Here is an 11,862-nt window from a genome sequence, read left to right on the forward strand (position 1 = left end):
GATTAAAAGCAGTAGTGAGTGATTGAGATAAACCATTGTGATAAGAATGAAGAGTGTGTTTGTACCATTTTTGTGTTTGGTAGCTGTGTTAGTCGTCACAGTTTCAGCCATAGGGCCACCAAAGCCCCTGACTTGTGAGCAGACCCAATTTTTAGTGAAGGCATGCTTAGATTTTGTCACCGATAAAACTACTGCCCCTTCAATTTCTTGTTGTCAAGGGTTGAATGAAGTGATAGTTTTATCACCTACAAAAGAAGAAAGACTTTTTGTATGTAAGTGCCTTAAGGAAGAAGGCTCTCAAATTCCTAACCTAGATCTTGGTAGGACCAAAAGTCTTCCTAAACTTTGTAATCTCTCTAAGACCTTGGATTGCGATAGGTGAGATTTCTTTCTTTTATATATATATATATATATATATGTATTATAAATGTTAATACTCCTTCATCTACTTTTCTGACATTGTTTTTCCTTTTTTTTTTCTTCCTTCTCCTTTTCAGTTTATAAAAACCTAGCCCCGAGGAGGAGATGAAATATTACAAATGGTGGATTATACTTCAAAGTTGTATTTTTTTTTTTGAAAATAAAATTGTTTGTTTAAATTGCGTGAAAGAATGAGTTATGTTAAAACTCATAATTAATGAATTTTTTTTCATGTTTTAGTTGGTAATTCCATTAATCTTTTTCCATATAGTTTATTTTTACATTTAATTAAGATGAATTGTTTATGTTTAGTTAAAAACGAATAGACAAGTAGAATATTAAGACATATTCAAAAGTTTTAGAAAATCATACTATAGCATTTAATAATTATATATATATATATATTTATTTAATGTGATGAAAACTAAAAATTAAAAAAATAATTAATGTCACAAGCATTTTATTATATATTTCTTAATTAGATGTCTACTCTAAAGAAATATAATTTTTAAATATATATTTTTTATTATTATATTCTCAAACTATCACTAAATACTAAAACAAACCAAGTAGGGGTGGGGTCTAACAAAAATAAGGTGGGACTGTATTGTAGGTTTTTTTTAAGAAAAAAATGTTTTTATTTTAATATATATTATTCTAAAAATATATTTAATTATGTAGATATTTTTTAATTCATAATTAATGTTTTTAATTTGATAAAGTAAATTTATTATTATTTTAATATGTTAAATTATTTTAGTTAAGGTTTCTACACTAAGGATACAAAAGTTAATTTAATTTCAATTTTTTTAAAATTTAATATACTTTTAAATTTTTTAAAGAATTTAATGTAATTCATTTTATTAGTTATTCTCATTAAAATAGATAACTCTCACCGATTATGTCAATACATATCAAATATTATTAAATATTATTAATTATTAATAATATTAAATATATTATAATATTAAATATATTATAATATTAAATATTATTAATACTATTAAATATTGTTAATACTATTCAATATTATTAATATTTTTAAATATTATTAAATTATCTTAATATTTTTTAAATATTATTTAATATTATTAATACTATGAAATATTATTAATTGTATTAAATATTATTAATATTATTGATATTTTTAAATATTAAATATCCTTACAATTATTTGCATACTGTCTCTTATTCATTTATTAATTATTTAAGTTAAATTTTTCCATTTCATGCTTCATTACTTTTCTTATTATGATCTCTATGATCCTTTTCTTATTATGATCTCTATGATCCTGAATTGTATTCGGTATGAGAGTCATAACAACTCTGAACTTTTTATATTTAGTTTTCTTTGGGGGAAGTCACCTAAATAATTATAGTTATAAAAAAAAATTGTTTAGAAATCTTAAGGACAAAAACATTTTCACAAGACGTGCCTTGTGACACTAAAACGTTCCATTTGCACTATACTTATTCTTAAAAATCCATTTGTAGTCAACAATGTTTGCTCCTAACGATAAAGGAGTCAAAGTCCAAGTTCTATTGTTGATCACAACACGATAGTCATCTTGCATGGCTTGATTCCATTGAGACGATTAAAGAGCATTTTTTAGTAGAAGGAAACTACATGTCCAGATATATATTTTTTAGTAGAAGAACGGCAGATGTAACCTTTATTACATGGACTATAGCCAAAGAATAAACAGCAAAAAGACCTGAAATTTAACTTGTTAATATTCTAAGAGCAAGAAGAGGATAACAAGCACAACAAAAACTTCTAAATTTAGTATAATCAGGTTTCTTGTTAAAAAAAAGCTCATGAGGAGTCTTACCTTGTATGATAGAAGAACGAAGAAAATTGATAATTTGACTAGCTATGAGAACAACGTTACCCCAAACATTCATAGGGAGCAAATTCATAGAGTGCATAGACAACCCCATATCAGCTATATGTCGATGCTTTCTTTCAATGGCACCATTATGCTCGTGTGTGTGGGCAAGTCAAATGGTGTTTCATACCATATTCATTGATAAGAGATTTAAAATAGTGAAACTCTTTTGCATTATATGTTTGAATAGTTTTAATTTTAAGACCAGTTTGATTCTTTGTTAATAGATTTATAGTGTAGCAAATACAACCAAGTGAATTTGGAATAAGCATCTAAAACTAAAATATAATATTTTCCACCATTCGTAGCATTCGTAGAAGTAAGACCCTATATATGAATTCTTAAGGAAAAGTATAGACAACTGTAGAAAACAAAAAAAGGAAGTTTAAAAGCTTTGTCTTGAACACACGCATCATAGAAACCAGGTTTAGCAGTACAAGTAATATTACATCGATTTAAGATGTTTCTCAGTACATGAAAACTGCAATGTCTAAGACTATTGTTCCACAAATGCAGAGAAAGTTTTTCAAATTTAAAAGAAGTGTAATTAGCAAAGTTAGGAGATAATCTTAGAGCAGGAAAAACATATACACCATTTCTAAACGTGCATTGAAACAGAACTTGCTTAGTTGCCTGATGTTTAACAGAACAAGAATCATGGTAATACTCAAAGAAAAAGTTGTTATCATGGGAAAATTTGGAAACGCTTAACAAAATTTTATTTACCATAGGAACATGCAAAAGATTTTGTAAAGAAAGAACAATGTTAATGATAGGAGAAACACAAGATGCAGAGCCAATGTGAGAGATAGCCATACCTGCACTCAAGTTCAGTGTTCATGTTGAAAATTACCACCACGAGAGTATTGATTGAAAGAGGGACAAAAAGTTGGGCATTGATGATACCGAGAGTGAACAAATGTAGCATTAGCTTGAAACAAAACAAGGTTGAGTGAGAAAGTTTATACATCTGAAATCGTTCTTCTTGGGCGAGTAAAAGAGATTCAATTTCATTGATAGAGTAATGATCAGTTCCGGACGTGACAACAACCATAAACGCATTATAATCTTCTAGTCACCTTTCAAGAATACTCTCAATGTGATCTTCAATAGTCACTGAGGCACTGATTGCAGCGAGCATGTTGATAACCTCTTTAATATCATCAAGATAAACTGAAACCGTTTTGTCATTCTTTAGAGTCTTTAGCAACAACTTCATCTTTTGAATTTGAGCACGAGTATGAGATGCATATTGATCTTGAAGAAATTTCCAAATTTGCGCTGAAGTTTCTAAACCCACAACTTTTGTAAGAATCTGTGTAGTCATTGAAGTAAGAAGTCAGGCTATGATAAGTTGATTTTGTTGTTGACATTGAAGAAAAACATTTGAAGGTTGAGAAGTAGAATTAAAAAAAGAAGATGAAGGAGACTGAGAAGGAACTTGATTTCCTTCAAGAAACTTCAAGATTTTAAGGCCACGGATAGTGGAAAGAACCTAATGATGCCAAAGAATGAAATTATGTTCATCAAGTTTGAGGCTTATGGAGTTGTAAATTGCTGAACAAAGGTCAATGTGAAAGAAGAAGAAAGAATTACAACAAAGGAGGAAGAAGAGGATGGAGACGAAGACATGTTTTGCTGAGGTTTTAAAATAAATATTTGAAACTTAATGAATGCTAAAAAAACCCTTCATTACTTTATTAAGGTTTTATAACAAATCTTTGGAACTTAACAAGGGTTAAAAAGCCTCTGTCATTTGAGGTTTTAGAATAAACCTTTAGAACTTAATGAAGTTTAAAAATATCTATGTTATTTTATTGAGGTTTTAGAATAAACTTTTGGAACTTGATCACAATATATTTATTTCTATGTAGATATTTGTGTTTTATTTGAAAATATGTAAATATTTGAAATTGAGTGAGAATTGTTTGAGTATTTTCAATTTAATATCATTGCGATATTGTTACGCTAAATATATCTTTGCATGTTAAATGATGAAGATTTTAAATTTAGTTTTTTAATATTATTTATTATTGTAATAAGTTAATTTCTTATAGTTATCATGGATTGATTTATAAGCTTTATGAAAATGAAAGTTATATTTGAGTCAATTATAGTTATGTTGGCCTTTTTAGTTATCTAAAAGATGTAAATTATTATATTGATTTTTGGTGAAATTTTAAAAAGCGATAATTTTTCACTCAAGCATAAGCAAATATAGCATGATATTAACAGTTGCTTTTGACTCTATTTTCGTTTGAGTGAAAATAGAGTAAAAAATAAACCTTGTCCTCGGCCATATTTTCACTTAAGTGAAAAATAAAATAGAACATAAATTCAACTTTCTTTTGACTAGATTTCTGCCCAAACTAGTTTTTTTTAACTTTTTTTTTCTTCAATTGATTGAATGTGAATGTTAAATATAAAAGTAAATAAAGTATTGATTTGTTTATTTGATTGAATTGGATTTTATTTACGTGATTTATATTATATGAAAAAAGGTTTTTCAAATATTAAAAGTTGTGTGAATATATATGAGGTCATAAATCTGGAATTATATGCCGATAAAAAAAAATCTGGAATTATATGTGAATCATTCTTTGAGTTGTGTATTAAGTAAAAGTATTTGTGTTACAATAAATATTTCCTTGCTTCACTCTTAGTTTAAGTAATGTAGATCAAGATGTCAGGTGGTAAGACACTTAAGGGGAAATTCTTACAGACTCAACATATATATGCGACTTGGGTTATAATGAATTACATTGATTCACTATTCATATGTTTGCTTATAAATATAATTACTTGTTTGTATCATAAATTAATCTTTGGTAGCCATACTTAATATAAGTTTTTTGAAAAACATAATTAAATACTTCACTTGTTGAATATAAGGCCGATGAGAGAGTTCATACACACCCAGTGCCACGGTAGACACTCGATATTAGATGTTTGAACTTATCCTAATCCTTTATGTATGGATTAGATGTTAGTCTCTAGTAGGGACATACTTAAGGAGTCTTCCAAAAGACGATGGATTCATGTGTAGTCAGTGTGATTGAAATGAAATCAAAGTGATATGGATTGAAATGAAATCCAATGATTGTTATTGAAAATAGATCCATGTATGGTATATATGAATGATGAAATTGATATTGAAATTTTATATGATAATAGTTCAAAAAATGTTTATAATTGATTTGTCTGATTTTTTTTTTTTTTGCATGGATTAATTATGTTATGGAATTTCTTTTGATTAGCTTACCCTTACTTTCTTGTTGTGTTGTGAACTGTTATGACTGAAATATGTACACAAACACATGATCATATACGTGTTGAGAGGGTCTGAAGGGCTTTAAGATGTTGTTTTGAACCTTATAATGTAAATATTTATATTTGTATAAGTCATAATATTCTATATGAATATTTTGAAAAACTCTAAGCTCCTATAGAAACATATAGAACTTGTATTGTAATAGTTAAATGCAATTTCTGGGGTGTTACAATGAAATTGTTGGAATAAATGTTGTTTGAATTTGTAATTAACAAAACTCTTTATATCTGTTTAAAGCTTTGTATGCAAAAATATTAAGTAAACATGAATATATAGCAAGATTTGCACATAATAAAAAATCCATATTTGAAACTCTATGTTGAAAAATACATAAATCATAAAAGTGACCTTGTATACTTTAAGTAAAAATAAAATATTTTTTTCCATGTTTTTTTTTTTCACATCTTTAATCTACATAAAAACTATTCACTTTTTACATTCACAAATTGGTAGTAAATTATATTCTTTTATTAATTATACTTTTATTTTCCCTTAAAAATTTAATTAATTTAAATGTATGTATATATATTTAATGTGATGAAAAATAGAATGAAAAAATAATTAATGTGACAACAGTTTTATTATATATTTCTTAATTGTATGTATGCTTTAAAGACATATAACTTTTTAATATATATTTTAAATTACTACATTATCAAACTATCATTAAATACTTAAAATACTGAATTGGTAACAAGTAGAGGGTGGGGTTTCCCTTACTCTTATGGGGTCGGACAAAAGTAAGGTGGCTTGGTTGTCATTTTTTTCTTAAAAAATTGTTTTTATATATATATATATATTATTTTAAAAACAAAATCATTTATGTAGATAATTTTTAATTAATTAGTTAATATCATAACATGAAAGTTTAATATTTATAATTATAAAACTCATTAAGTATGCTTTTAACAAAGACTAACATCTAATCCATACATCAAGGATTATGATACGTTCAAACATCTAATACCGAGTGTGTATAGCGAGACTCAGTTTGTATGAACTCTATCATTAGCTTCTCACCAATTGAATTAGATCATAAGTGAAACTAGAGGATCTCTGTTAAATATAAGTTTTTCAAATAATAACTCATACATTATCCCAAATGTATGACATCAGTTTCATACAATTTTCATCATTCATATATAATACATATCATTCAAACACATAACATTCAAGAACTTTTCCAACATAAAAAATAATATTTAAGTTCCAAATTATCAAAATATAATAATTATACATGTTCACACAACATAAAATCAAACCATTTTATCAAATAACATCTTGTAATAGAAATTGAAACTAGGAATCACGTCCCCTTCACATTCAGATCTTCTAACTTGGGTACTATTGAAATTTAAAGTTTGCTTCCGTTACTTGAGATTCCTTATTCTGATGGAAATTCTACCTCAAATGGGGGAACCACTCCAAAATTTAGGAACCTAGAGAAAGTTATCCAAACATTACAAAATTTTAGTATGAGCTTAATCAAGTTAAGAGAAACACTTTTCTCAATTGACATCGCTAAGATTGATGACTAAATCGTAGAGAAAAACATAGAATAATTAATCTTTAGAGTAAAAATTAACTTACTCTGATTTAAAATATAATCGGATAGAAATGTATCTTGACTTCTCTACTGCAACATGGTGTGATCAGATTTTGCAATAGATGAGGTATGAGAAAGAAAATGAAGAGAGAAGGAAGAGAAGAGAAGTTGGGAGAGAGAGGAATATAGAGAGAAAACGTGGGTTGAGAAAAGAAAGAAACAACAATAAATTTTAAAATCCTAAAATCAATAAAGCAAAATGAGATACAAACAAAATACAATGATTTTTTATCTTGTTTGTATACATTGTCAAACAATGATACATTGACCACACACATTTTTTATACAACCACATTACAACTCCCAATACTATTATTTTAATATTTTTCATATCTTTTAGTTCCAAATTTACCCTTTATTATATATATTTAATTCTAAATCCATCACATCAAAAGTTGTATACAATTCCACAGGTTGTCAAAACATCATTTGTAATCTGGTTTTGTAGGAGTATGTAGAGCATACTCCAAGAAAGGGATAAAAAAGTCACTAACTATTCGCAATAACACATCAAAACTGTTGAAAGAAATTATATTTCTTCATATTTTATGGACCATAATAGAAGAAAAAGAAAAGGAACAAGAAGTGATTAATAATCATAAATAGTAGTCTTTGTCACTCTAGTTGTTGTTTTGTAGAGTCTATAGGAACCCCACTTAGCTCAGAACGCACCATGCATGTGGCTATAAATGTAAGACTATCAGAGTGTTCCATCCATCCAAAATCAAAAGCACCAGTGAGTGATTCAGATAAACCATTGTGGCAAGAATGAAGAGTGTGTATGTACCATTTTTGAGTTTGGTAGCTGTGTTAGTCCTCACAGTTGCAGCCACAGAGCCACCAAAGGCCCTGACTTGTGAGGAAACCAAATCCTTAGTCACACCATGCTTAGATTTCCTCACCGATAAAACCAATACTCCTCCAACTCCTTGCTGCCAAGGGTTGAATAAATTGATAGTTTCAACACCCACAAAAGAAGAAAAACTTGCTGCATGTAAGTGCCTTAAGGAAGCAGCCTCTCACATTCCTAACTTTGATGTTGGCAGGGTCAATAACCTTCCTAAAGTTTGTAATATTAATGTGAATTATCCCATCTCCAAGGACTTCGATTGCGAGAAGTGAGATTTCTTTCTTTTTTTATATCATTATTCATGTTAATTCTACTCCTTCATTTACTTTTCTGACATTATTTTTACTTTCTTTTCTTCCTCTTCCTTTTCAGTATTATAAAAAACTAGCCCTGAGAAGGAGATGAGACGTTAGAAATGGTGGATTATGCTTTGAAGTTGTCATCTTTTTTTTCCAAAAATAAGATTGTTTGTTTAGCTTGCGTGAAAGAAAGTGTTATGTTAAAACTCATAATTAATGAGTAGCTTTTCATGTTGTTGGTATTCTCCATTTATAGTTTTTCAGAGAGTTTACTTTTACAATTAATTAATATGAATCGTTTGTGTTTAACTAAGATGAATAGTTGTGTTTTTACATTTCAGATAGCCTAATCCAAAATAAATTTAATTCGAAAAAAGGTGTCATAATGTATTACGTTAAACTTTAATTATAGCTCTAATTTCCTTAGAGCAAACCAATTGGTAAAAGTATGAAATCAATTGCATGTGTATTTTAAAGACATATAATTATTATATATAAATTTATTAATTGCTTGTGTATTTTAAAGACATATAATTTTTAATGTATATTTTTATTACTATATTATTAAACTATCAATAATACTTAAAAACAATATGCTAATAAAAACACAAACTTAAAACAAATTATATTAATATGAATGTAGAACTCTTGCAAATTTGTGTGCTTTATTTTGCAGCATGAATTATAAGCACGATGGTTGAGTAATTGGTTTCTTTTTTATAAAATTAAAATTAGTATAAAAAACTATCTAACATCAAAAATATTTATATAAAAAAAATAGTATAAAAATTAGGATATCCTGAGATATCTCCTTTAATTTAGAAAATTAAACGGAAATTCTAATTATTTCAAAATCACAGGCAAAACAAAGATATCAGACAAAAGTATGGTGGGTCAGTTGTCGTTTTTCTAAAAAAAAAAAGTTTTCATTTTAATATATATATTATTTTAAAAATACATTTAATTTTGTAGATAATTTTTATTAATTATTTAATGTTTTAAATTTGAAAATTAAACTTATTATTATTTTTATATGTTAAACTATTTTAGATTATCATTTTGGTTTTTATATTAAGAATTTTTATTTTTATATTAAGAGTGAAAAATCAATTTAATTCTGAAAAATTTTAAAAATTTAATATGGTTTTAATTTTTTTTAAACCATTTATTGTAGTTTATTTTATTAAATTATTCTCTTTAAAACAGATATATCTCAGCAATTATGTCACAATATATCAAATTATATGTATTAATTATTTTTTAAAAAAATCAATGAATTATTTTTTAAAGTTGAGACTACATTAAATTAAACTTTTTTAAAAATTGAGATCAGTTTTTTTTTTTAAATTTAAAGAATAAAATTGATTTTTTATTCTTGATTTAAAAAAAATATTTAAGTTATTTATTTTATTATAGTTATTAATTAAAATTTAATTTATAAGTATTAATAAATTAAGTTACACATATCACTACATTTGCATTTTCCAGATGATATACCAAAACCGAATATACCTTTTGTTCTATCGAAAAACAAATATACAACTTTCCCATTTTTTTAATGTGTCCAAGACACACTAAAAAGAAAAAAAGGAATTCAACGTTTATAAAATACAAATTCTTTCTATAACTTCATACCTTCTTTTTTTCTATTAAGTCCAAAAACACATTTTAGTCCAATCGATGTTGAGCCGAGCGGTTAATCTGGTTGCGATTTCTTTAATTTCTAAATTTTGATTCTGGACATTTTAAATTTCACATTTTAGAATTAAAGAAAAACACATTTAAGAATTAAAGAAAAAACACATTCTAGAATTCAAGAAAAAATAACATTATGAACTTTTACTTATATCTTATTAAGTATGTATTATGAGAATATTTACCTAATTCATCTAAATAGGAAAGAGAATTAAATTTCTTCCAAATTTATATCAAAAATTTCATTTTTCATTAATTTTGAAAACTTTCTTATACGGACTAATCTGCAAGCATGTGATTCAACCTTATGTGGGGCGGTCCATAAAATCGATTCACATGTTCTACTCAGGATGGCCAGTCTTCATTTTCACCATTTGACTTGATCATTATATATTGATTTTTGTGCAATGGTTATTATTTTCTTTGAAATTTAATATCATTGAGATATTGTTAGGTGAATAGATTTTTTGTATCTTAAATTATGAAGATCTTAAATTCTATTTTGAATACAACTTTTTGTGAGAATAAATTAATTTCTTATAGTTATCATGGATTGTTATGTGAGCTTATGAGGGTGCAAGTTGTATTTGAGTAATTTATAATTATGTTGGGCTTTTGAGTTATCTAAAAGTTGTAACTTTATTGATTTTGGATGAAATTTTAGAAAGTAATAATTTTCAAAGCAAATATAGTAGGAAATCAACATTTGCTTTTGACTCCATTTTTGTTAGAGTGAAAATAGAGTAAAAAATCAACCTTGTCCTCGGTCATATTGTCACTAAAGGACATAAATAACTAGTGCAAATTATGTATTTTACAACGACATATTAGGCAGGTTAAATGAGAACTATAAATAAAAATGCGGTGGTATTTTTGTAAATATTTGACACATATTACACAGGTTCACTATCCAACCGGTGTAATATGTCCTGTTCAAAGAAAAAAAAGTTTTTAAAATTTTTATTTTTTGGATTACATATAACTCCGATTAGACAGAGGAATCAGTGTTATATGTCATTCCCAAATTAAAAAACAAAATAGAAGTTTTTAAAAATGACATATAACATCGGTTTCTCTATACAACCAGTGTTATATGTCATTCCTACAGTTTAAAAAAATTTAGCTTTGGGCACTACATGTAACATCGGTTGGAAAGAGGAACCGGTGTTATATGTAATTTCTAGATTAAAAAAATGTTTTTAAAGTTTTAAAAATTACATATAACACCAGTTGGGCTACGCAACCAGTGTTATATGTCATTTTAAAATAAATAAACAAATTTTAAGTAAATAAAAAGATATATTACACCGATTATTACTCATAAATGGTGTAACATATGTTTTTATCCTATTTTCTTGGCTCGCGCCCTCACGTCCCATTCGCACTACTCTAACTTTTCTTCGTCGTTGTCGTTGCCTTTGTCGGCGCCACATTGCCTCCATTGCCGCCACAACTCCGTTCACGTTACGCTCTAGGTTAGTTTTTTATTTTTATATATTTTAATTTTAATTTTAATTATTATTTGGTATACAATTATTTATATAGATAATTATTTTTATTATATTGTATTGGGAATATAATTATTATGTTTTAAATTGGGTAATTGTTATTTGTTGAACGTCTTGGTATTGAGTCTAGGGGTGATCGATCCTCGACATTGTGTACTGTGTTTTATAGTGTATTATGTTTGAAATATAATGTATTATATTTTACTTTTTGAATTGTGGTTTTATTTTTTATATGTTGAACGTTTTGGTATTGGGTTTAGGATT

The 11,862-nt window shown here is 26.6% G+C and overlaps 2 long non-coding RNA genes across 2 annotated transcripts; both read left to right on the top strand.

The window, feature by feature from the left end:
- On the top strand, positions 1 to 644 carry LOC137815428 (uncharacterized). The gene is made up of 2 exons (XR_011081739.1): positions 1 to 378; positions 498 to 644. It is a non-coding gene; the product is annotated as an uncharacterized lncRNA (long non-coding RNA).
- A 7,324-nt stretch (positions 645 to 7,968) lies between these two features.
- Positions 7,969 to 8,735, top strand: LOC137815429 (uncharacterized). The gene is made up of 2 exons (XR_011081740.1): positions 7,969 to 8,364; positions 8,469 to 8,735. It is a non-coding gene; the product is annotated as an uncharacterized lncRNA (long non-coding RNA).
- Positions 8,736 to 11,862: the final 3,127 nt, after the last annotated feature.

The sequence above is a fragment of the Phaseolus vulgaris genome, chromosome 1 (assembly GCF_000499845.2).
Source record: "Phaseolus vulgaris cultivar G19833 chromosome 1, P. vulgaris v2.0, whole genome shotgun sequence".
NCBI classification, from domain to species: domain Eukaryota; kingdom Viridiplantae; phylum Streptophyta; class Magnoliopsida; order Fabales; family Fabaceae; genus Phaseolus; species Phaseolus vulgaris.